This window comes from Scylla paramamosain, chromosome 7 (genome assembly GCF_035594125.1).
Source record: "Scylla paramamosain isolate STU-SP2022 chromosome 7, ASM3559412v1, whole genome shotgun sequence".
Lineage (NCBI taxonomy): Eukaryota > Metazoa > Arthropoda > Malacostraca > Decapoda > Portunidae > Scylla > Scylla paramamosain.
Genome location: NC_087157.1, coordinates 28,868,116 through 28,894,349, shown reverse-complemented (window position 1 = coordinate 28,894,349; position 26,234 = coordinate 28,868,116). Strand labels below are relative to the sequence as shown.

Sequence of the window (26,234 nt, the reverse complement as noted above, 5' to 3'; positions counted from 1 at the left end):
ATATATATATATATATATATATATATATATATATATATATATATATATATATATATATATATATATATATATATATATATATATATATATATATATATATATATATATATATATATATATATATATATATATATATATATAGATAGATAGATAGATAGATAGATAGATAGATAGATAGGGTAGGGGCAACTGAGAAGGCCACGAGATAATGAGGGAGGGATGGAGGGAGAATGAATAGAGGCTGAGGTGTGGGAGGGACAAGGACGCGAGAGAGAGAGAGAGAGAGAGAGAGAGAGAGAGAGAGAGAGAGAGAGAGAGAGAGAGAGAGAGAGAGAGGGTGGGGTGGGAGGGGGGCATATTCAGAAACACACCTCTATCTCAACACGGCTATTTTTAAAGGCCATAGAAGTCATTGGCCGGATTCTCTAGAGGGTTTCTCGTGTTTCTGATGTAGAAATCTAGTTAATTAGTACTGTAAAGACACCCTTAGAAAACCCGTGCATTTTCAAATAGAGTATATTGAAAGTAGTGGAGGAGCGGTGCGGTTTCAGAATATGGTCCAGAGAGAGGTGGGCAGCGTGGGTAGGAGGGACAATGCGGTGGTATGGGTAAGGGAGAGGGACACTGGGCAGGGCATGAGTGGCGTAGGTAATAAAGGGGGCGGGGTCACCTGGCGCACTGCTGATTGAGAGGCAGCGCAGCACTCCTCACCTGAGACGCTACGCCCGCCATCACGCTGCGCTGCCACACTCTCCTTCTGTTGTTGTTGTTGTTGTTGTTATGTTTGTTGTTGTTGCTATTGTTGTTGTTTATTTATTTTTTTCATGCAGATTGCCATTTCCGATGGCATTTATCAAAATTAAAGTTCATGGGCCACTTTTCGAACCTTTCAGTGAGAGTGTCATTTTGCAAAATTTGACATTGGGTTGGTGAGTCAGACTTGTTAGCAATTTTAGTATCGTCCGCGAATTTTGATAATTTACTTTACTACGTTGCTATGTTTTCATTTGTTGTTAAAACGAGGTGCAGGATATTTTCACCTCTTGTCGGATGCGCTACAAGCTGGTGTAAACTACTTTCCTTTAGGTTAATAAACAAATTGTAACTCCAATGCGAATTTAAAGGATCACCCCATCTGTGAACTGGCCAGTTAAAGTCTCCAACAATAAGGAGGAGTAATAATAATAATAATAATAATTAACTACTATTAATTAATAGGAGGAGGAGGATAACACCGGTAGTAGCAGAAAGCAGTAGCAACAGTGATGATAAGTTGCTGTACGTTGTAGCAGAAATGTAGTAGTAGTAGTAGAAGTAGTAGTAGTAGTAGTAGTAGTAGTAGTAGTAGTAGTAGTAGTAATAGTAGTAGTAGTAGTAGTAGTAGCAGTAATATGATAGGATTTCCATGTATATTATAAGTTCATTTTCTTTATGCTATTATTATCTTTATTACTACTATTTATCATTATATATATATATATATATATATATATATATATATATATATATATATATATATATATATATATATATATATATATATATATATATATATATATATATATAATTTTTATGTACAACACCTCTCGTTCCTCTTTTGTTTTTTATCACTTCATAGGTGGCATCACGCGCGCCACCTCACTTACAGCGGCTGGCCTCTGGGCCGTTTAAAATTACTCTGTACTTGGCAGTTTGTTATTATACTGGGAGATATTTTACGCAGTGTTTGCTGTTATCCCTGGATTTGGACATTACCACATGTGCTAGCTCAACCCCCTAGCACATGTTTGATGGCAACGGTGCTCCCACAATGCCTCCTGTGACTATTTTGGTGTTTTGCGTGATGTCCTGCTCCGAGCGGACTCCCTTTGTTGACTGCCCAAGCTCCATGCCACGTGCTCCTGCCTCGTGCTTTTATCACGTCTGTTCCTGTTTTGACCAAGCCTCCCTAGTGTGCCACCTGCTACCAAGCTGCCTTCTGTGACTGTACTGGGTGATTTTGGGATTTCTGGACTGCCGTCCCTGCTCCTAGCCCGAGCCCGCTACCACGTGACTTGTCGTGCCTTGACACACACATCACCGGCCTGCGCCGCCGCCTAGATCCACTTCGGTTTACCTCTCCCCACACTGCCGCTGTATTTGCTGAGTGCCTTGTAGGTTTTGCGGCCTGTTCTACGATTTGGATCTTCCTACACTCTTCGCTGAGTCTGCCTTGTCTCCTGCTGGTCCTTTTGATACTGTTGCTATGGATCTTCTGCAATTACCTCGCAGTCACCAAGGATCTTCTTATATTCTAGTCTGCGTTGATCATTTCAGTCGCTTTGTTATTTTTGTACCTTTGGCCAACGAATCTGCTACAGTTGTGGCCCATGCTTTAGTGTCCCACCTGCTTTGTCTATTCACTACATCTTCAGTTTTGCTTTCTGATAATGGGTCAGAGTTTAAGAATGAGGTACTTAATGTCATTTATCAGCAGTACAGAATTTTTCAATGCTTTATTACTGCTCACCATCCAGCTTCTAATGGACTTGTGAAACGGACTAATAGAAAAATTTTGGAGATCCTTCTGCATATTGCAGGTAAACTCCGTGAGTCATGGGAAGATTGGCTTCCGCATGTAGCTGCTTCCATTAATGGATCTGTGAATTCGTCTACGGGAAAGACTCCTCACTATATTGTGTTTGGCGAAGATAAACGTCTCCCTTACGACATACATTTATTACCAGAAAGGGTCTCTGTAATAAGAAAAGGGCCTGAAAATTTAGGCTCTAAACTGACTAACAGGTGAGGCCTTAAAGACAGAGTCACTAATACCAAGGGACACAGGCGTGGCTGTACTGTGCTGCCGACTAATCTGCGCGCGTGACGCCACCTATGGAGTGATCTAAAACAAAAGGGGAACGAGAGGCGTTGTACATATAAATTAGATATACATATGATAAATAGTAGTAATAATGAGAATGAGGAAGTTATAGGAAAGAGGAGGCGGAAGAGTGTAAAGAGAAGAGGAAGGAGGGAGAAAATAATTTTGCTGGCGAGAATGAAACACACACACACACACACACACACACACACACACACACACACACACACACACACACACACACACACACACACACACACACACACACACACACACACACACACACACACACACAAGTTCATACACTGGCTCCATCTTTTATGAAAGTTGTTGTATGGGAGTCTCTCTCTCTCTCTCTCTCTCTCTCTCTCTCTCTCTCTCTCTCTCTCTCTCTCTCTCTCTCTCTCTCTCTCTCTCTCTCTCTCTCTCTCTCAGTCCCTACATACCTACAAGCACTACAAATTTCAATAAAGGTGGGGAAGGTGCCTGCCATATCCATCAACACACACACACACACACACACACACACACACACACACACACACACACACACACACACACACACACACACACACACACACACACACACACACACACACACACACACACACACACGCACATTCACCCACCCGCCCTTCAGCCTTGGCTTACCTTGCCCTCCCTTCGTCCCTTCCTTCTTCTCCTTATCAGTCACATCAAGACCGCACGTGCTAGCCGCCCACCCCAGGCTGCCTTGATTTGTAAATAAAATCATCCCGGGCCACAAAGGAGAAGGAGGAGGAGAGGAAGAGGAGGAGGAAGACACGAGTTATAGGATACCATCTTGGAGTCAAAATAAATAGAGAAAACCTGTTTCCTCTGTCTCTTGTGGCCGCAGCTTCGCCTCTCGGTCAGTAATAGTTAAGGACGTCTTGTTTCTCTCTCTTTCTCTGTCAGCGCGAAATCGGATTGTGTCCCTGACCGTCAAGATTTGGTTCTGGCGGCGGCGGAGGAGCTGCAGCGGCCCAGGAGGATGTGAAGTGAGGTGTTAGTCTTTGTGGTAGTGTGGGACTGAGACAGCGTGTTGGTTTGATGGTAGAAGGTGCGTCAGGATACGATAGAATGATAGGAAAGTGTTGGGTGTGTTAGTATTAGGATGTAAAGTGTGGTGCTATTGTTTATGTGACTCAGGATGTTGGGGGGACCGACGCGGCGTGTTGGTTTGATGGCAGAAGGTGTGTCAGGATACAGTGGGATGATGGGAAAGGGTCGAGTGTGTTATGTTTTGGATCACGGATTAAGGCAAGGTAACGTGCGACAGGTTGGGTTGAATTATTGTTATTACGTTGGGATCTGCCTGAATATTACAACAATAACAACAACAACAACATCTATTACTACTACTTCTACAACCACCACTAACACTACTTCTACCACCGCGTTTTCTCACAATTGGTGGTGGTGGTGAATGGAGAAGTAGTGGTAGTGGTGGTGGTGGTGATGAGGGTGGAGGTGGTAGTGGTGGTGGTGGTGGTGGTGGTGGTGGTGTTGTTGTTTCTGTCTCACACACTGCCAATGTCGAGTGTTTGCTTGGAGGGCGAGAGTACTTATCTGTTGTTCAGCGGCAGATTGGTGCTGACTTCCGGTGGTGGTGATGGTGAGAGAGAGAGAGAGAGAGAGAGAGAGAGAGAGAGAGAGAGAGAGAGAGAGAGAGAGAGAGAGAGAGAGAGAGAGAGAGAGAGAGAGAGAGAGAGAGAGAGAGAGAGAGAGTGTGTCTGGAGCGTGATGTATGAGTGTGTGTGTGTGTGTTTGTGTCCAAGCGTGACTGATCGGTAAAGTGTCTCCCTGTGCAGAGAAAGAGAGAGAGAGAGAGAGAGAGAGAGAGAGAGAGAGAGAGAGAGAGAGAGAGAGAGAGAGAGAGAGAGAGAGAGAGAGAGCATACATAAATAAAGAATAGAAAGAGAGCACAAAACGTGTAAACCAGACACACACACACACACACACACACACACACACACACACACACACACACACACACACACACACACACACACACACACACACACACACACACACACACACACACACATTAGCATCGTATTCTCGTCCTCACTTTATCCTTCCTTCCTACTATTTCCTTCCTTCCTTCCTTTTTTCTTCTTTCCTTTTTCTTTCTTTTTCCCTTTCCTTCCTTCCTTTATTTAATTTTCTTCCTCCTACATTTCATATCTTTTTAAGTAATTCCTTTCGTTTTCTTTTTTCTTTCTTAAAATTTTCCTGCTTTCCTTCTTTATTTCTTGTTTCCTTCGTTCGTTCGTGCGTTCCTTCCTTCCTTCCTTCCTTCCTTCCTTCCTTCCTTCCTTCCTAGCTTCCTTCCTTCCTTCCTTCCTTCCTTCCTTCCTTTCTTTCCTTCAGTAACTATTGTTCATCGCTCCATCTCCCATTCATTATTTACCTCGTCCTTCATTTCACTTTCATTACCTGATACTCTGCCAGACAGACACACAGCTATGGGAGAGGTGATGGTGATAATGATGGCTTGTGTTCTTGTGTATTTATGTGAATGTTTCATGCTTTGAGGCCGTGAGGTGCTGTGTTCTATGTGTGTGTGTGTGTGTGTGTGTGTGTGTGTGTGTGTGTGTGTGTGTGTAGTACTGTTGGTTATCGTAGCTTTATTTAGTGGCCCCGTTTTGTTGCTGCCATCAATCGCATCACTCTAATCCTCCTCCTCCTCCTCCTCCTCAAGGCTAGATTAAATATTTCCCTCACTTTCCTGAAATAAATAGATTGAAAAGAGTTCTAAATATATCATACATCCAGTGAACATATTGTTACTGGCAACAAAAAGTATTGCGCTTGACTTTTGTGCGATTTTCTGAGCTTAATGGAGTGTGTTCATTTCTGGTAGCTTTATATTAAGCATTATGCGACTCTGGCAACACGACGTAACGTGACCTCAAGATGAAAACGGCATTGTGTGTGTGTGTGTGTGTGTGTGTGTGTGTGTGTGTGTGTGTGTGTGATGTGCTACTTTTGTTACTACTACTACTACTTCTACTACTATTACTACTACTACTACTACTACTACTACTACTACTACTACTACTACTACTACTACTACTACTACTACTACTACTACTACTACTAGTGAGCTCTATGCTACTAGTGAAGGTACTACTAGTGAGATATGTGCTACTTTTGTTACTACTACTACTACTAGTACTACTACTACTACTACTACTATTATTATTATTAGTGAGCTCTGTGCTCTAGATTAAAACTGAACAAAATACGTCCCCTCCCCACACACCATTTCTCTGGCAACGTGCTGACAAGAGACGGTGAAGAAAACACCCGGTCCATTGAAGAAGAAAACATGGGGAAATTATAATAAAGATCAAGATTATTAGCCTAGACTTAAATACTCGTAGCATGGCGTCCTGTCGTGTCCTCCTTCCTGTCTTCACAATTCGAATTTTAGCTCTCTCTCTCTCTCTCTCTCTCTCTCTCTCTCTCTCTCTCTCTCTCTCTCTCTCTCTCTCTCTCTCTCTCTCTCTCTCTCTCTCTCTCTCTCTCTCTCTCTCTCTCTCTCTCTTTTCCAGGGGACTTGACAAGGTTAGGGTGAGACGCATGATGGCAGTGTGTTCGCTTCCCCAGTGACTGTAAACCGCCTCGAGCTTATTGTATTTCGTCCTGTGGGATGGTTTAAGGCTGACCAATTTTCCTTGCTATCCATCTAAGTGTGAATGATGTGGTGGTGGTGGTGGTGGTGGTAGTGGTGGTGGTGGTGAGGTTGTCGTGCCATGGCGTCCCTCACACCTCGATGTATTACCGTCACCAGGTGGTCGCCGCGGGACAAAGAGAGTGGCGGTGAAGGCAGAATGTAGTGGATAGCGTGGAACGTGCGGCATGTGTGTGGAGACTGGGCGGCGAGTGTCGGGATCCACATTAGAGCTGCCTTGCCGTGTCTTACCGTTAACACGCAGCGACAGTTGCTTCCCTACCACCACAGTCACTGCCACAGCCGTCTCGAGGCCTTCTGCTTTGCCTTACTCAGGAGGACAAAGAATTTATTCTTTTTGTCAACATACTTCTGTGCGAGATGAAAGGAGCTAACTGATGTAAAGGAACAGGAAATTAATCAAGTGCCAAGTTCCCACTGCCATACAGTGAATCTTAGTGGCCAGCCAGCCATGGTGGTGGTGGTGGTGGTGGTGGTGAGTCCAGGCAGCACTAATCACAACTTGTAAGGTCAGAACACATTCCGTAATTTCCTGACAACATCGAGTGCTCTTGAAAGCGCAAATAGATGGTAAATAATAACTGGAATGGTTACGTGACGGTGGAGGAAGAGTGTTCCCTGCTCCTCAGACACACACACACACACACACACACACACACACACACACACACACACACACACACACACACACACACACACACACACACACTGTTGCTGGATTAAGGAAATGAGCGTTGTGGACTAGTCTGTGTTCATTTATAGAAGGTACATCTTTGTTATGTCGCGAATGAGTATTGCGTGATGGCATGTGGCGAGGCAGTGAGGCGGCGAGGCTGGGAGATCGAGTCCCGCGAGGCGCCTCATCGCCTCAATTGAAGATTTCTTTTATTTCCTCCAGGTCGTGGAGTCTTTCCTCTTTCAACTTTTGCCTCGCCTAAGTTGTCTGCATTTACTTAAAGGAGACTTTTTCAGCGAGCTAAGGATGCACTCTCTGACCTGCGCTTCCTTGGCGCGAATGGTTGCGTGTGCTGGGCTGGGGGTTCTCCCTCCTGCTGGTGGAGAGACGCTGCCGCTGCCCCTTGGCCCAGGAGCCTGTCCGGGGAACCACGCAGGGAACAAGCATGGAGGCGGGTTTCGCTGCTGGGGCTGTTGAGGCAGACACTAATGAAGCACCTGGTTCAACGTTCGTTTCTCTAATTGCATTAGGAAGCAGCGCTCCTTTCCTCGACCTTCATATCTACGTGATATAAATTTCCTCGCGGCTTAGAGAGTCCGCTTCCCTTCCACCGAGGACAAGGGCGTGATGTGCTGGAAGCCAAGGGAGGGTGACTGTTGGTGCCGCCCTTGCTGAGGCAGACCGTGATGGGGCGTGGGAAGGCTGCAAGACCATTATCATGAAGGGCCTCTGTCCTGCTCACGCAGCAGCAAATACCCGAATTTCAATCAACTTAAGGGTCACATTCTGAAGGAACGAGCTATTGGTTGTTAACAAAGACAAATATTAGGCAGCCCTCCTCGTATCGTATGCACCTAATCTTTGTCGTGTATACATTCTGGCCATTCCGACCCAAAGCATCAAGGAAAGAGTTCCTGGCCGGTCCTGCATCACAAAAAGGCTGCACATTCCATTCTTCCCTCCCCGCCTGGTGCTGCCGCCAGGATATTGCAGCGTGTGGGTGGGGAGAGACCTTTTCAGCGGATCCCTTGCTGGTTCCTGTATTGTACTTCCCAGTCTCGCCAGCCACGCCAGCCTCACCAGTCTCACCAGCCTCGCCAGTTTCGTCAGCCTCGCCAACCTCGTCTGCACTTGGTCCGGAGTGCGCATCAGTGTTTCTTTCTCATTCTTTTCCTTCATCCTTTTCATTTGGCTTTCTCTCCTGAGATGTGTGACATTGACGGGGAGGAGGAGGAGGAGGAGGAGGAGGAGGAAGAGGAGGAGGAGGAAGAGGAGGAGGAGGAGGAAGAGGAGGAGGAGGAAGAGGAGGAGGAGGAGGAGGAGGAGGAGAGTGAGGAGGAGGAGGGGGACGAGGAAGATGACGACGACTATGACGACGACCATGACGACGACGAAGAAAAAAGAAGAAAAGAAGAAGAGACGAAGGAGGAGATAAAAGAGAAGGAGGAGGAGGAGGAATAGGAAAAGACAGCAGGAATGAAGGAGGAGAACAATGAGAACGAGAAAAAAACTAGTAGAAAGACGAGGAGGAGGACGAGGACAGCGGCCCCATCAGTGTAAGTCTTCTTAGTAAGCCCAACACTCGCCCTGTGCACGCGGGGTGAGACTAAGACTTCTCATCCGGCAAGTTGTGTGGGCAGGAGTTCCAGCAAGCGAGGGACGGAGGCACGACTAACAGGGTGCCTCTTGAGCAGGAAGGCCTACCCTCCGCTAATCGTGACCTGCAGCGGCGGATGTGCAAGTATTGTATGTACGTATCTACAGGAGACGAGAAAAGTGTGTTGCCGAGGTAACCATGATGCGCTGCTGGGAATGTCGGATAGAGGAAATTGTGGTTTCTTATTTTTAAGCGTTTTCACTTCACTGTTGTTCTTTGTCGGTGATGTGGTGGCGTGTCGCGGCTGTCTCAATGCGCCATCCTCGTTTTCTTTTCCCTCCTCGTCGTGGTAAGAATATAGGTGGGGCTCAAAGTTTGTTAATGACCCTCTTATGTGTGGGATGGGTGAGGCGAGGGCGAGGCAAGGCCACTGGTGCCCTGTGTGTATTTGTTTTGTTTCGTTGTATGGGGGAGAGAAAAGTGGCGGTGTAAGAAGAGTTTGAGTGGAAGAAAGTGGTGAAATAAACAGAAATGCAGTAAGAGACATTAGCATAGCGGGCATGTTTTGCTTCTTGGTGCCTTGTGATGTAACGAGACATTGCACTCTTCACTTTCATTCAGTTAGAAGAACACGAGAACAAAAAAAAAATAAATAAAAAAAAAAAAAACATGCAAGCCAGTGAACCTACACGTGGCACCATCACTAAAACAACTCTGCATAAAAGTTCCCTAAAAAAAAAAAAAAAAAAAAAAGGAACTAAAAAACTACATCCCTCCCCCAGAAACTATAAGGGTCGACGATTCCCTGCAGACTGTGAATGAATGAGGCGGAAAAGGTTCACTTGATAATCTACCCATTAGTTTTTTCCCCGTGGTGGCGTGGGGCTGCCTCAGGGGAATATTTAACCTTCAATGCTTCCGGTTATGAGGGGGAGCCGGCCTCGGGTGCTCGGTCAGGCCTCTGGGGAGTTACAGAGGGGCTTGGGGGAGGCGAGATGCTGGAGATGTCAAGGGAATGAAGATGAGGCGCAGATAATTGTGGGAGGAGTCAGGTGTGTGGAGGGAGGGATGTGGGGAAATGTGTGAAGTGGAAGGTGTGTGGAGAAAAGGTATAAATGGGTGGAGGGAAGAGTGTGCAGAGGTGAAAGGAGATGTGTGGAGGGGGATATGAAGTGACAGGGAGAGGTGTGAAGAAGAATTAAGAGCAGATGATGGGCGGAGGGGGAAAATGTAAAAAAAAGGAAAATATGAAGGAAGTGTAAAGGAAAATATGGTAAGTGGAGGAAAATGTGGAAGCTTAGAGGGATGGAAGTGGGTGCGGATAATAAGGGCGGAGAGATGGAAGTGGGTGTGGAGAAAAATGAATGAGAAAAGAAATGAAAAATGCGGATAAGTAGAGGGGAGTGTAGAAGTGGTGTGTGGACGGGAGGAAGGCGAGTGAAGATTACGTCGTGGAGAAAGTGGAAGGCTGGAGTGTAGCAGGAGAGGTGGAAGAAAGGCCATGGAGTATCAACACACCATAATGACACTACGGGATCAGCCAAGCCAACATGTGCCAACTGCAAAAAAATAAAAGATAAATAAATAAATAAATAAAATAAAATATAAAAAAAAATAAATAAAATGAATAAGTAAAATAAATAAATAAATAAATAAATAAATAAATAAATCTTTAAAATAATATCATTTTGGCATCACATTGCTCTTATGTCTCATGTCAGTTTTTGTAGTTTAATAACTGGATGTGCAGCACCGCATGACCCTCTTTAGACGGCTCAGTGAAATCAGTCATCTAATTAGTCACTGGATTCTTTAACCGTATTGGACCTTACTGTAATGGTGCTGAGGTGCGGAGAAGGATCTCACTGTCATCTCCCAAACACCCGTCACATCCTCTTATCTTCCACCCTCCCACCCCCCACACACACACACACTCAATCCTTCTCTTCATCTTTCCCCATTCATCCTTGTCCTCGGTTCCCACTCAGGCTTACTGCTTGCTCTCACCATTCCCCATTCCTTATTTCCCACTGAACGATCAAGTATCAAAATAAAATTGAAGAGAGGAAGATCGCCAACTGCTTTCCCTTGAAATGTCAGAGAGCAGAGAAAACCCGCAGGAAATGTTAATTGATTTAATTTGGTGTCTCAATGTTCGCTTAGTGAAAGTGGTGAAATCCAAGGAAGGTGGTGAAAGGTGGCCTCTATTCAGAAACGCTTTGCGCCCTCACCACGACTATTTTAAAAGGTTATATATATGGTCAATCGGATTCTCAATGGTGTTCTTCCTGCTAATAATGTAGAGATCTTGTTAATCTGTCACTTCAACTATATATAGAGCCCTTTGAAGATAGTGGAGGTGCAGCGGTGAAGTGTTTCAAAGTGTGGTCCAATGTCAGGCGGTGTGCAGGGTGCTGGTGGGGAAGGGGGTGAAGGGGAGGATATAATGGCCGCCCTGCACTGGTGGGATGGATGCGACACAGGACACGCTTGGGACGTGGCCAGTGTGCGGCTCCCTCCCGGCACGCCACGCGGCACACACGTGCCAGGCGAGGCGCGGCCAGGCGTCGTCATTTGCATCTAAATCAAGCACGCGCCTCTGAGCCATTCAGCACAAGCAGGGAAATCGCTGCTAATGAGCTACAGCGGGAATAAATGGCTTAATTATCTCCTGCTGGGAGCTGCTGATTCTTTGTCGCCGCCGATCCTTGCCGCTGCTGCTGCTGCTATCAAATCACCTCTCTGCCCTTGTGAGCAAACTTATTTTTCCTACCTAACATACATTTATGATGTGGTAGTAGCATAGTGAATGATAACGATAATGATACGAGTATAATTAGAGTATTGATAATATTAATGACAATAATGCCTATGTTGCCGAAGCGCCCCCACAGAGTAGAAATTGGCTGATAATTCATTCTAACGGATAAACCCCGAGGAAAGGCAGCGATGCTCCTCGCCCCCCCCCCAGGAGTGTGGCGGCCGCCCCCTCCATGGCGATGCTCCTGAGCCACGCTGCCCTTCGGTCGGCAATGAGCAGCGGCCCGCCTCACTCCCCGTCCTTGTGGAAGTGTCTCGCCGGGTTTGCCGGGGGGGGTTTGTGTGTTGATGCGGCAGGCCAGCAGACCCCGTGTGCACACAGCCACGTGATGCAGGTCAGGCCACCACCGTGGGGCCTGGCCGACCAGCGTCCTCACCCCACTGGCAGTGACCAGCTTAGTGAAGGTTGCGGTCACCACCACTCGTTGTGACAACCTCCACAATGACCCGTCTGATGGTGACCTTGAGATCAGAGGAGACCAGAAAGTGTGTTACAGTCCCGGCAGACCCTCACCGGGGGACGAGTGGCTTTCTGGCTGCCATGGAGACAGTCTGGGCTGCCGCCTCAGCCTCAGCAGTACTCGCATCATGTAACACCTGCACGCCAAATACAGCGCGAGGGTTGTGACGGCCTAATCGTAATTCTGTATTGTCTGGCACAGGTTCATAGGGCACACACGCACTGTCCCTATATGCTCTCCACTGTTTAACGAACACTCAGACAGAGGAACGGGCCTGCGATTAATGTCGGGGAAAGAAGACCCTGTTCAGTTTTACTATACTTCGATTTTGTTGAAACATCAGAGGTGTAGCAGAAGTGAGCGGTCGTCACATCTTCACATTACACACACACACACACACACACACACACACACACACACACACACACACACACACACACACACACACACACACACACACACACACACACACACACACACACACACACAGGGAGTGGCGTGGGGGCAGGATGAAGCAATACGTACAGTGTCATTTCCAAAGTTCATATCTGCAGGATTATATATACTTGGGTCACATCCCTTCCAGCAGCGTGCCTCGGTGGGCGGCGCGGGCTGAGGCTTCCAGCAGGAGCATCAAGCCCTCCTACCGCCGACACTCACTGCTCTCCGCTGGATCGTTGCGCGGCGGCGTAGCAAGATAAAGAAATGGATCTACATGAAAGGCAACGCTGTCCTCTCTGTGTCTGCCATTACCATTACTACGTGACGCCCTCTGGTTTATCGTCGTCCGTAAACGCGTCCCCGCACACCTTATTGCACCTTCTCCCCCCCCCTCTCTCTCTCTCTCTCTCTCTCTCTCTCTCTCTCTCTCTCTCTCTCTCTCTCTCTCTCTCTCTCTCTCTCTCTCTCTCTCTCTCTCTCTCTCTCACATACACACACACACACACACACACACACACACACACACACACACACACACACACACACACACACACACACACACACACACTCAACGCGCACTGCTACAACACCGCTACCCTTGACTTTAATATCAGCAGAGAGAGAGAGAGAGAGAGAGAGAGAGAGAGAGAGAGAGAGAGAGAGAGAGAGAGAGAGAGAGAGAGAGAGAGAGAGAGAGAGAGAGAAGTTTAGGGATTAAGTAATCAAGGAAAAGGTAACGAACAAACTTTATCCTTGCATTTTCATTCCTTATTTTTCTTTCTTTTTTTTCCTTCCTCCTCCTCCTCCTCCTCCTCAGTCTCTGTCTTCCATTTGATAAGTGGTGAATTTTTTAACTCCGCTTTCTCTCTCTCTCTCTCTCTCTCTCTCTCTCTCTCTCTCTCTCTCTCTCTCTCTCTCTCTCTCTCTCTCTCTCTCTCTCTCTGTCTCTCTCTCTCTCTCTCTCTCTCTCTCTCTCTCTCTCTCTCTCTCTCTCTCTCTCTCTCTCTCTCTCTCTCTCCCTTTCCTTCTTTATGCCTCCCCTTTCTCAATATTTCTTCCCCACAATCCTTCTTGTCAGATTAATTTTGGGCGTGTGCCTGAAATTGATTCATTTGAGAGCCATTTTTATTACTTTTTTGTTCTTGGTTCTATTTTTTTTTTTTTTTTTCACGGGTAGGACTCAAGAATCAATGGTCACCCCCGCAGCAGTGTTAGGACGCGGTGTTGCTGTGTGTATGTAGGTGATAAGGTGCTGGGATGTAGTGCTGTGTGTTAAGTGTGTTGTGGAGGTGGTGTGGAGGATGATATAGAGGAGATAGTGGTGTGTTTGTGAGATGAACTGACCTTGTGTGTGTGTGTGTGTGTGTGTGTGTGTGTGTGTGTGTGTGTTGCTAGCTAGGTCAAAGTTTGTCGCTAGTATTGACCGTGTCTGCATGCGTGTGTGTGTGTGTGTGTGTGTGTGTGTGTGTGTGTGTGTGTGTGTGTGTGTGTGTGTGTGTGTGTGTGTGTGTGTGGTATTTCCGGTTCCTTCACGGTAATTTATACTCGCTCTAAACTTTTTACATGCTTCCTTTCCTCTTTTTCTCCCTCCGTTCCTCCATCCCTTCCCTCCTTCCCTCCTCCTCTCCTTTTTCTCTTTTTTTTCTTTTCTTTTCCTTCATTGATTCTTTTCCTTGTTCCTCCTGCCTTTTATTCCTCTCCTTCCCTCTCCTTCTCTCCCTTCTGGACTCCTTCCCGCTTTCGCTTTCCTCCTTTTTTCCTTCTGTCCTTCCTTCTTTTCCTTATTCTTCCTACCCTATTTTTCCTTCTTTATCCTTAAAACTTCTCTCTTTCCTTCTCTGCAGCCTCCTTTCGTCCTTCTCCTATTTCTTCTCCTCCTCCTCCGCCTCCTTTTCCGCCTCTTCCTCCTTCTCCAGTCCTTTTCCTCTTGTTCCTCTTATCTGCTGCCTCTCTTTTTCCTCTCAATATCTACTATTTTTTCTTCTCCTCTATTCCCTTCCTTTTTTTTTCCCTCGACTCTTCAGATTCTTCCCTCCTTCCCTCTCTCCCTCACTCTCGCCTTCCCTCCCTCCTTGGTTCTCGTGTTTGTCTTCTGTAGAGAGCACTATTTTGCATTTCAAACGTCCTCCTCCTCCTCGTCCTCCTCCTCCTCCTCCTCCTCCTCCTCCTCCTCCTCCTCCTCCTCCTCCTCCTCGTCCTCCTCCTCCTCCTCCTCCTCCTCCTCGTCCTCCTCCTCCTCCTCCTCCTCCTCCCTCCTCCTCCTCCTCCTCCCCCCCGAAACATGTATCGTCTTCACTACCTAATGTGTCGTCTCTCCATCGTGGAATTTTCAAGAGTTCAGGGTCATTAGACGTCTTAATGTGTGTGTGTGTGTGTGTGTGTGTGTGTGTGTGTGTGTGTGTGTGTGTGTGTGTGTGTGTGTAGCTGTGTTTAGATGGTGGAAGCGTAATCTCCGCGCGCGCACGCACACACACACACACACACACACACACACACACACACACACACACACACACACACACACACACACACACACACACACACACACACACACACACACACACACACACACACACACACACACACACACCTTTTTTGTCCCTTCTAGATTAGACTTACCTTTAGGATTAATGTTAAGTATTTCCCTACCCCCTATGTACATTTTCAGTTTGTTAACTGCCTAAATAATAAACCGTTTATTATTATTATTATTATTATTTTTATTATTATTATTATTATTATTATTATTATTATTATTATTATTATTATTATTATTATTACACGCACACACACACACTGTAAAGTTGAGTGTGTTCCACCCTTTCTCTCTCTCTCTCTCTCTCTCTCTCTCTCTCTCTCTCTCTCTCTCTCTCTCTCTCTCTCTCTCTCTCTCTCTCTCTCTTTCTCTCTCTCTCTCTCTCTCTCTCTCTCTCTCTCTCTCTCTCTCTCTCTCTCTCTCTCTCTCTCTCTATCTTTATCTTCCCTTTTTCCTTTACGCTTGACAGTCTCACAGAATTACTTAACTACACCTGCACTTTTTTCCCTTACCTTTCTCTCTCTCTCTCTCTCTCTCTCTCTCTCTCTCTCTCTCTCTCTCTCTCTCTCTCTCTCTCTCTCTCTCTCTCTCTCTCTCTCTCTCTCTCTTCGTCTTCACAAAGAGGATTACTTTGTTAGCAAACCTAAGTAATTCCAGCTCTACTTTCACTCTTTCTTCTTTTCTTACTCACTGTCGTCTTTCTTTTCCTCTTTCCTTCCCTTCCTGTGTTTCTTCTTTTCCTCTTCCTCTTCCTGCATTCTTCCTTTCTTTCTTCAGGTAATTCTCAACTTTCCTCTTCGCTGTGTTTTTTATTTTGATATTTTTTCTGTCTTGTCCTGTCTTGCTTATTAACTTTTCTATCGCCTGTGTTTTTTTTTACTTTATTCTCGTTTTCTATAATTTTCTCATATTTCTTGCTCTCGTATTATATTTGTCTACTTTTTTTCATTTTTATCTATTTTTTTTATATTTTGTCGACCTATTTTCATCTCACTTTCTCCTTTATTCTTGCCTTGCCTCTTTTTTTTTGTTTCTATCATATTCGACAGTTATTTATTTATTATTTTTTTCGATTTTTTTTTGCCTTTTTCCTATTATCTGTCTTGTCTTCAAATCCTGTCTAGTATTTTCTGACTTTCCTTTCTTTATTGCTACTTTTCTCTCCTGATTCCCAACTTTCCTGTCCTGTTTTTCTCAATCCATCTTTCCTCGCTTTTTTTTTTTAACTTTCTGCTTTCCTGAATTTCCTATTTCCTCCCCTTATTTGTTAACTTTCCGTCTTATTTTTCTAGTTTTATCAATATTCCCACTTTTCTCGGTCTTTCCACTTTCTTCCCTTATTCCCTGTCTTTCGTCTCCTATTTACGTAGCTACCTTTCTTTTATATTCTCCTAATTTCCTTAATATTCCCACTTTCTTCAGTCTTTTTACTTTCTTCCCTTATTTCCTGACTCTCTTATTTACTTACCTTCCTCTTACATTTCTCTATTCTTCTGTTCTCCTATAGTATATCCCTACATACTTCTCGCAACACTACTTTTGAACCCCAAAGAAGCAGCGTCTCACAGGCCATTTTGTTTCTCCCGCAGAGTTCCCCGCCCGGTACCGCAAAGAGCTGCCAGTCACCCTTAAGGCTACAACTTGCAGATGGGCCCTAAACATGGGACACCTCCACGGCGGGTTGCATAAGAAGGGTAAGTTTTTCTTCCTTTTTCTCCTTTCGCCGTTTCCGTAGAGTCAAGGGTTGGCGTCATGTACGAGTCTCCCCCAGTTGTTAATATTCTTTGCATCTTCCTTCTTGATTTTCATCCTTCACAGCTCTACCGCAATTCCATTCCTGAATCTCGTGCTTTTTCATTCCCTCGATTTTCCTTCCCTCAGCTAGTTTTGTTCAGGCTCTTTGAATCATCTGGTCATTTCCTTCTTACTACTTGACGAAACCATCTCATTCTTTCATCTTCTTGTCACCTCAATAATGCATTCCACTCCTGCTCTCCTCTTATGTAAGAAGGGCAAGTGTGAGGCTGGTACTCAGGGCACGCCCGGCCGCCCATCACGGTGCTTCCTTTCCTTGTATTCAGATTGTAAGCACGTACACTTCCTGCCCACTGAGGCCTGTGCGGAATGCTATGCTGTGGCGCCTCGAGTGTGTGATGGTTGGTGAGTGATGGTGTGTGATGGCTGGTGCGTGGTGGTGCAACATATATACATACATACATCGGTACATGCGAACATACATACGCACATATATACAAAAGCCCGCTCCTTGTCTGGTTTGGTTAGGTAGTGGGTAGTTCCATTACACACACACACACACACACTCTCTCTCTCTCTCTCTCTCTCTCTCTCTCTCTCTCTCACGCTTTCACGCGAGCACTCTAAGTTCGTAAGAAAATGAAATTAATTTTGGGGCCGTCGAGTAGAAGAGAAACAACCACAGCTAATGGCGTTTGCTTCAGCTCAGAGAGAGAGAGAGAGAGAGAGAGAGAGAGAGAGAGAGATGAGAGAGAGAGAGAGAGAGAGAGAGAGAGAGAGAGAGCAAGGAAAGTGGCTTCCCTTTAACTTTAACTTGTGGCATTCCTCTAACATTTGCTCGCTAAAGAGATGGGGTGAAATGAGTTTTTAGAAAGCCATGGCGTTGGAATATAATTAATACCGTGCTCCAGCTGACTAGACCCCGTGTATTGCTGGGAGGGAGGGACGCTTGTGCTGTGTTATGAAGCAGTGCGTGGCTTGGTGCGGCGGAAGATGGGGGGGGGGAGGGTGGCTGCGCGGTGAAGTAGGGAGTGTAGTGCTGGCGGGTGACAAGGAGCAAGGTGAGGTTGTTGGGAGCGTAAAGGGATGCAGGGAATAGCAGAAGACTGGATCAGAGGCTGGAGAATGAGGGAAAAATACGCGGAAGTCGGAAGGAGGAAGTGAAAGAGGAGCGATATGAAGGGATTGGGAGAGGGCAGGAGGGAAAGAGGGAAAGAGGGAAAGAGACGGATGATAGGAGGCGCAAGAAAGAGAGTGAGAAAAAAAAAAGAGTAAGGAAGGAAGAGTAGCAAGAAAAGAATAGAGGATAAGTAATAATCATAGAGAGGAAATGGAAAGGCCAAAGAATAAAGAAAACAGAAAAAAAGGAGGATGGACGTAAGAAAACAAGTATGGAAGAGTAGCTAGTATGGATGGAGCGTTGCCATTGCTTCTGTATTCCTTTCACGCTACGGTTGACTTGTATTGTATCAAAAGGGAGTCTTCAAGACACTTTTGATAATTCTCTTCGTATTATATTCTTTGGGATTAGTATCTTCATTAGGCCTTTTATTATTATTACTATTATTTTTTTTTTATTGCCGTACGCCGAACCCCCTCCTACATTTAAAAAAATTGACGTGAACATGGCACTCCTGGCATTATGGCACCGTGAACCACGCGATACGGCGCCTCTGCCTCCCGCTCAGCATCATTTATTTAGCCAGGTTCTCAAGACTGTTTCTCCTGTGAATGATATAGAAACCTTGTAAATCTGTTACTAGAACCATAAACACACTCTTAAAAACACGCACAACTTCAGCTAGAACTGGAAGCTTTGGAAAGTAATCGAGGTGTGGCCAGTAGTGTTTCAGAATATAGCGTTAATAATGTAGAAACCTAGTAAATCTGTCACTAGAACCATAAACTCACCCTTAAAAACACGTGCAACTTCAACTAAAACTGGAAGTGTAGTTTAGACAGGTAGATGGAATATGGTAAAGAGGAAACACAGGGTGATTCTGGAAATCTTTATATCGAAACGTTAGAGAAGTGAAGATCTTCAGAATCAAACTGAGCCTCTTCACCACATTCCAGCTAGAACTAGAAGCTTTGGAAAGTGATCAAAGTGCAGCCAGAGGTGTTTCGGAATACAGTCCTTAGTGTGGCGGAAGTTAATTACCTCACACTCTCACACCCTCACACCTCTTCCGTCCCTCAAGACCCTCACGACCCTTCGATCCTCATCCTTCTCCGCCTCTCCAACCCGCCGCCCTGCCACCACCCCGCCTCCGCCCCCCTCACAGCCCTCGGCGCGGCTTCCGGCACGGTAATTCGTGTCGTGTCCGCGGCTCTCAAGGATATCTGGGAAGTGAGCCTCCTTGGCATTCACCGACGCTGCCAGGACGGATTGCAGGGTCCGCCGTGTGTGTGTGTGTGTGTGTGTGTGTGTGTGTGTGTGTGTGTGTGTGTGTGTGTGTCCATGAAAAAGAGATTGATATACAGATAAATATATTGGCAAAAAAGATGTGTAGTTAGATTGTGTTGTGTGTGTGTGTGTGTGTGTGTGTGTGTGTGTGTGTGTGTGTGTGTGTGTGTGTGTGTGTGTTCATGAAAAAAAAAAGATAGATATACAGATAGGTAGATTGGCAAAAAAGTTGTATAGTTAGTGTGTGTGTGTGTGTGTGTACCTACCTGCCTGTCATCACTATAAACTATGCAGTGTGCAGTGCCCGGCGTGTGATCTGCCTTCCTCCCTTCCTCCCAGCTCCCCTACCTTCCCTCCCCTTCACCTTCCCCATCGCGAGGGCTGCTCACTTTGATATTAATAAGCCGGTGAGAAATGTGGACGTTTTACCTGATGAGTCTGCGTTGCGTAACCCGAGTGAATATTCATCACCATGCGGCGTCAATGGAACTGATTGGCGTTTACAATGATCTTTTAAAGTAACAACATAAAACCCGGAGACTGCGGCGGTGGCAATACATTCTCTCACGTAACTTGCTGATAATGAACTGTCGCTACCACCGCCATTACCGCCGCTGCCAGGGGTGAGGGGGAAAGACCATGGGGGGAGGACCTTTCTAGAGTACCTGGTTGCAATACCACTCACTGTAATCAGGAGAAGGGGGAAGTAAATGGGATGGGGAGGTGGTGTGTGTTACTGAACTGCTACTCGTAATGGCATCCAAGAAATTAAATTACATACGTACTGTATATACGTAAACACACACACACACACACACACACACACACACACACACAATTAATAAATAGCTAGAAATATTTAGAAAGGTATATAACCAGTTAGAAAGAAAGAAAGAAAGAAAGAAAAAAGAAAGACAGATATACAAACAATTAGATCGTTACCTATGCAAATAGACAAATGGACAGAGAGAAAGAAAGAAAAAAAGAAAGCAGGTAGACAGACAGACAAACAAATTGATAGGTTGTTCATTTATTGACCATGTAGTGAAAGGGATGACGAATATACGAACAGATTGACAGTCTAAAATAAGCCTCATTACCGTGCTTCAAAACGATGCTGAGAGAGAGAGAGAGAGAGAGAGAGAGAGAGAGAGAGAGGAGAGAGAGAGAGAGAGAGAGAGAGAAGAGAGAGAGAGAGAGAGAGAGAGAGAGAGAGAGAGAGAGAGAGAGATCTGGACTCATTTAACACAACTCGTCATGTGTGGGGTGGGAAAGTGAGGGGAGGCCATAATGACGAAGGGGTGGTATTGAAAACGTGGTAAAGGGGAGGGATGGTGTTACTGACGAGGGAATGGTGTTGGCAACGTGGCAATGATGGTGTTAATGGTGAAGGAGGGTCAGGAACGCGGTATAAGTGAAAGTTGCTATTAGAAATGTGTCTTTTCTTTATATAACGCGTCAGGGAGCTTAGGCAAGAGAGAGAGAGAGAGAGAGAGAGAGAGAGAGAGAGAGAGAGAGAGAGAGAGAGAGAGAGAGAGAGAATGAAAAAAAGCCCCGCTCAACTTGCCATTGTGAAGAGGTGTGAGTGAAGACTGGTGTTACTGAACGGAGTGTTGACGGGGGGTGGGGGTGGCGTGTTGGTTTTGTGAGCTTGTATCGCTAGACTGTGTGGGGAAGTGGTGATAAGAGAGTTAAGGGACAACAAGAGTGATGTTAGTAAGTTTTCCTTTGTTTTTTAGTGGGTATAGAAAGGTGGGGAAAGAAGAGTGAACAGTGGGAGGAAAAAGGGATTAGAAAGCTAGCTGTAGTGGAAAGGAGAAGCAGCGGCGACAGAATTACATGTGATGAAATAAGATGACCAGGATATGAAATAGATATAGTGAAGGTAACAGAAGACAGACAGAGAAGAAGGGACACGCAGAGGGGACTGGCAGAAGACAAAACACCTAGAAGACTGAAGCATGGACAGGTTGGCAGGCGTAAGAGCGAGAAGAAGGCCAAGAACCAGTACGAGGAGAGGGTCAGTGAGGGAAGCAGCTGGAGGGAAGACTTGGCGACAGCTGAATAGGAGAGCATGGTCAGGATTGAAAAGGCCATTCAGAGACCCTACCTGACAACCAACGGACGGGAATGAAGTCAGGTAAGTCAACAGAGAAGAAGAAAAAAAAAAAAAAGAGTCATTCACCCGCAGTACCGAACTCGCATGTAAAAAAAAGTCCGATTTCACACAGGCTTCAAATCTGAGGAGAATATACGAGGAATAGAAAACTGGAGGATCTTAGAAACGATCGCCTGTGTAAGGAACGAGAGGGAAAAGGTGGAGGGGAAAGGGGAATTCAGTGGACGTGGTTTTAGAATGAGAGAGAGAGAGAGAGAGAGAGAGAGAGAGAGAGAGAGAGAGAGAGAGAGAGAGAGAGAGAGAGAGAGAGAGAGAGAGAGAGAGAGAGAGAGAGAGAGAGAAGACATAAGCAAGAATAGTCAGTATTTACGAGAATATCTGGGTCGTAATGAGAAAAGATAATTATGTCTATGCGTTTCAGAGAGAGAGAGAGAGAGAGAGAGAGAGAGAGAGAGAGAGAGAGAGAGAGAGAGAGAGAGAGTTTTCATAACAAGAGCTGTGTTGCCACAAAATGAAACGGGGAGGAAAATGGAAAAAAATATTACTGGTTAAATTGTAGCATTAAAAACCTAATAAAGAAACGCTCTCTCTCTCTCTCTCTCTCTCTCTCTCTCTCTCTCTCTCACCACAAGGCAGAAGGATAATAATATTTTCTCTTGTGATCAAGGCGGGCCGTTTGCAGATCAGCCATTGAATTAAGAAAGGAGGGAAGGAGAGAGGGAGGAAGGGGAGAAAGAAGGAATGAAGAGAAACGGGAAAAGTCGGAGGGAGGAAACTGAAACAGAATGGAAGGAAAGGAACAGGAAAGAAAGGGAAGAAAGGAAGAAAATAGAAAACAAGGAAGGGAAGAAAGAAGGGAAGAAGAAAAGGGAGAAAGAGGGAAGAGAGAGAAATTGAGACAGACTGGGAGGAGGGAGACGGGAAAGGAAGGAAAAAGAAGGAAGGGAAGAAGAGAAGGAAGGAAGAGAAGGGAGAAAGGAAAAGAAAAAAAAGTGAAAGAGGGAGTGTAAAGACTGGGAAAGACTGGAAGGAAAGAGACAGGAAAGAAAAGGAAAGGAGAGAAGAAGAGAAGAAGGAAGAGAAGAAAGAAGAAGAGAAAGGGAAGGGAAAGGGAGGAAAAAAATGGGTGGAAAAAAAAAAGTAAAGTGGGGAAAGAGAGAGGAAAGACACTGAGATAGGCTGTAGGGAAGGAGTGAAAGGAGGGAAAAGGACATGATAGGAAAGAAGGAAGGGAGGGTACGAGGGAGACTGGAAGAAAAGGTAAGAAACAGAACGACTAGAATAGGTAAGGAAAATAATGGAAGTGCAAGGAGAATGTATAAGAATGGAGGAAAAAGGAAAAAATGCAAAGTTTAGTGAGAAAGAAAATAAAAAAAAGAAACAGAAGGGGGACGAACAGGGAGGAAGATAAGGAATAGGAGAGGAGAGGAAGAAAGGAGGGAAGGATAGAGGGAAGTAAGAGACGGCTGAGGGAGAAGGATGGATAAGGAAACGATTGCGTGACTGAAATAAATTCCTTGCAAGTGAGAAGCTTTGAGTGGCTTTCGTGTTAGATGAAGCGTGTGTTGCGAGGTAGCGAGGGCGTGTCTACTCTATTCACTCCTTGCATAACCCAGTCACTCTGTCGGCCACTCCACTCACTGCTCACACAAACACACACAAACACACACAAAATCAGGAAGTTAAACAGAATAGAGCATAAACGTAGATTATTTTTTTTTTATTGCCTACAAGAATAGAGAGGGTAAATAAACCACAACGAATACAAATAAGACTGTAGTCCGAATAAAGTCATGAGAACACAGCCATAAGCACATAGACAAGATTAGGAGTTAAACAGAAAAAAACACAAAACATACCAGTGTCACGGCCGCTGCAATGGTTCTTTCATTAACTCTTAAACGTTTATGACCATTTATAGAATGTTTACTTTTAAAAGTCATTCATAAACTTTACTCCAAACGTTGACAGATTTACGCAAAAGTACATTAACACTCGCCAAACGTTCAAAAGCACTAGTAAACGTTCAGAAGCATCATCGAAATCTTTCCAGTCCATCTATAGTCAAAAAAAAAAAAAAAAAAAAACTTATAAACCCTTCCTAAACATTGACAGATCTACACAAAAACATATAAGAACATTTTTTAAAACGTTTCCATACATCTCACAAACTCCTACAGGCATTCACGAAACGTTTCTTTTATATCATTCAGAAAATTTTAAACGTTTACTAGGCACCCACAAACACCGTCACTTTTTGTACCATTTAGAGACAGTTCACCTCATTTTGAACACTCACAAGCACGCACTAAATGTTTCCAGCCTCTCCACGTTCTTATGTCCTCACGTGTGCGTCTTTGTTTTAGCGAGGCGAGGCGAGGCGAGGCGAGGCGAGGCGAGGGCAGATGGATGGACAGGCGGGATGAGTGTTGGAAATGCCGCTGTAATTAACCTACCACCTCTTGCACCTGTTACTTATATGCTGCTTCCCCCCCCCCACCTTCTCTCTCTCTCTCTCTCTCTCTCTCTCTCTCTCTCATCTCTCTCTCTCTCTCTCTCTCTCTCTCTCTCTCTCTCTCTCCTCTCTCTCTCTCTCTCACGTCGGGCTGATGCGGCGCCAAAATTCAATCACTCAGTCAATCAGTCAGTCACATGTCGAGGCGTTGTGCGAGTCTTCTCCAGTTACTCGTGTCTGTTGATTGCGTCACCCTCTGCTGCTCCCACTCCTCGCATCTCCACCACAAGTGCATACTCGTATACATGTCCACTTCCACCTCTCCACCTCACTCATGGCTGTATTCTTAAACGTCTGGGCGCCTTATCTACTATTACTAACAAGCTGTAGGGGAAGTTAGTCTGGTTTTCAAGGATGTTTTCATGTTTCTGTAGATTTGCTTAACCTATTCACTGCGGTATGCAACAATTCACAATATTAAAAGCACCGTACAGTCTCTGCAATTACTTATAAGAGAGAAAAATGTAGTTAAAAGAATACACTTTCCGATTTCTTGTCAGCATCGTGATTAGAGGTGGCTGTGGAAAGTAAAGGGCTTTCTCAGAGTAGTTTGTGAGAAAAAGGAAAGCTGTGTCAAATAGTGGAGAAAGTGTCAAGAGGGATTCTGCTTCATTAACTGGAAAAAAAAAAAAGCTCATAACGAGACAACTTCCAGCAAGCTGCAGTAGAAGTTAGTGATTTTTAGGGAGGTTTCCACGTTCCTATGCTTCAATCGATGATTTAAGAAGGATTCTGCATCAGCAACCAGAAAAAGGCTCATCTCCACGGGCTGTGTAAATGCTCCCAATAAGAGGCGAAAGTGTTTCAGAACACGACCTTCCTTTCTTCAACTGGTGATCTCTACGTACACTCTCTGAACACTTTTCTCATCAGGGAAGAGTGTGTGGGGGGACATCAGGACAGCTCAGCACACGGCCTATACATATACAGCTTTTCACCCAGTCATATAGAAACTACACTATGCAAGACAATCCTACCCTCTACCAAAACCTTGAAAAATAAATATATAAATAAATAAACAAATAAATAAAAGTAAATGAAAAAAAACAACAACAACAGAAAACAAAGGCTGTATGGAGGTGTTCAAGTCGTGTTTGTACGGGAGGGTTGTTTGTGTAAAGGGGCGCGATGCTCGGCGCTGCGAGGGGGCGGTACACGGCGCGGTGATGGGCGGGAGTAAACATGCCAGGACTAAGCTTGACGTGTGAGCCGAGTGACGGACGCGACCTGGTGGTATTGACGCTCAGGACAACAGGTGTGTGGGGGGAGAGGGTGTGGAGGGGAGGAGAGCATAGGGCGTAAGGGAATGGTAGAGAAGGGGAAGATAGAGGGCAGCAGGAGAGAATGGAAGGAGAGTGGAGGGGAGGAGAGGTAGAATGTAAGGGAGTGGGAGGGTTTGAGGGAAGGGGAGGAGAGAAAGGAGTGGGGGAGAATGGAAAGACAGGACAGGGAATATGTGATAAAAACATAGAACAGGAGGAATGGATAGAAAGGAGTCGGGAAAGAACAATGAAGGAGAGGAATGGAAGGAAGGGATAGGTTGTAAGGGAGTGGGATGGGACTTACGTGGATGAGATGAGAGTGACAATCTTCGTAACTTTATTCCTTATCTGCAATATATGTACCACAATACCGTATCTCGGGCTGATCTGCTGCCCAATACAACTCAATCAGTCACTTTATCATATGAGATCTGTGCAGCTGGATGCTTAGTGAACAGATCCGATTATGACACCTCATCAATGCACACTCCACCTGTTTGGCAACCACTGCACATAACTCGCCAATGAGAACTCAGCTTACTTGGCCACCACATCCAGGTACTCAACATTCCTATCCGCTAATAAGTATACGAATTAAAACGTACCAGTACCAAACAGAAGAGGACAGAAAGGAGCAGGAGAAAATGGGAGAACAGGACAGAGGATGTTTAATAGAGAGGTGGAATGGGAAAGAAGGTTCGAAAAGGTAACGGAAGAAAGAACTGAGAGAAAAAGGAGGAATAGAAATAGCAGAGGGAGATAAAAGATAGGAGAGAAGGAAAGATGGACAGAAAGTAAGAAAGGCAAAAAGTGTGGGAAGGACAGAGGGTGAGAGGAAGTGGAGAGAAAAAGAGAAGACAAAGTCGGAAAAAAGAGAAGGAGAGAGGAGAGAACGGAGGAGTGGAGGAGGAAAAGTGAGGCGGAGATGATCAAATGAGAAAAAGAAAGGCTCGGTAAAAAAAAAAGTAAAACGAAAAAAGAAAAGTAGAGGAGGGAGAAAGAAAGGAGACTGACAAAAGTATAGGAGAGAACGAAGAAAAAGGAGGAGGTGACAGATATAG

The 26,234-nt window shown here is 45.2% G+C and overlaps 1 protein-coding gene and 1 long non-coding RNA gene across 5 annotated transcripts in view; one reads left to right on the top strand and one right to left on the bottom strand.

The window, feature by feature from the left end:
• Positions 1–26,234, top strand: part of LOC135102299 (uncharacterized) — a 285,859-nt gene that overhangs the window by 178,914 nt on the left and 80,711 nt on the right. For all 3 annotated transcript variants that reach the window (XR_010269613.1, XR_010269612.1, XR_010269614.1), the window contains one exon: positions 16,705–16,809. This is a non-coding gene — a long non-coding RNA (uncharacterized LOC135102299). The remainder of the gene's footprint in view (positions 1–16,704; positions 16,810–26,234) is intronic.
• Positions 1–26,234, bottom strand: part of LOC135102298 (diuretic hormone receptor-like) — a 149,323-nt gene that overhangs the window by 119,123 nt on the left and 3,966 nt on the right. The window lies entirely within an intron of this gene.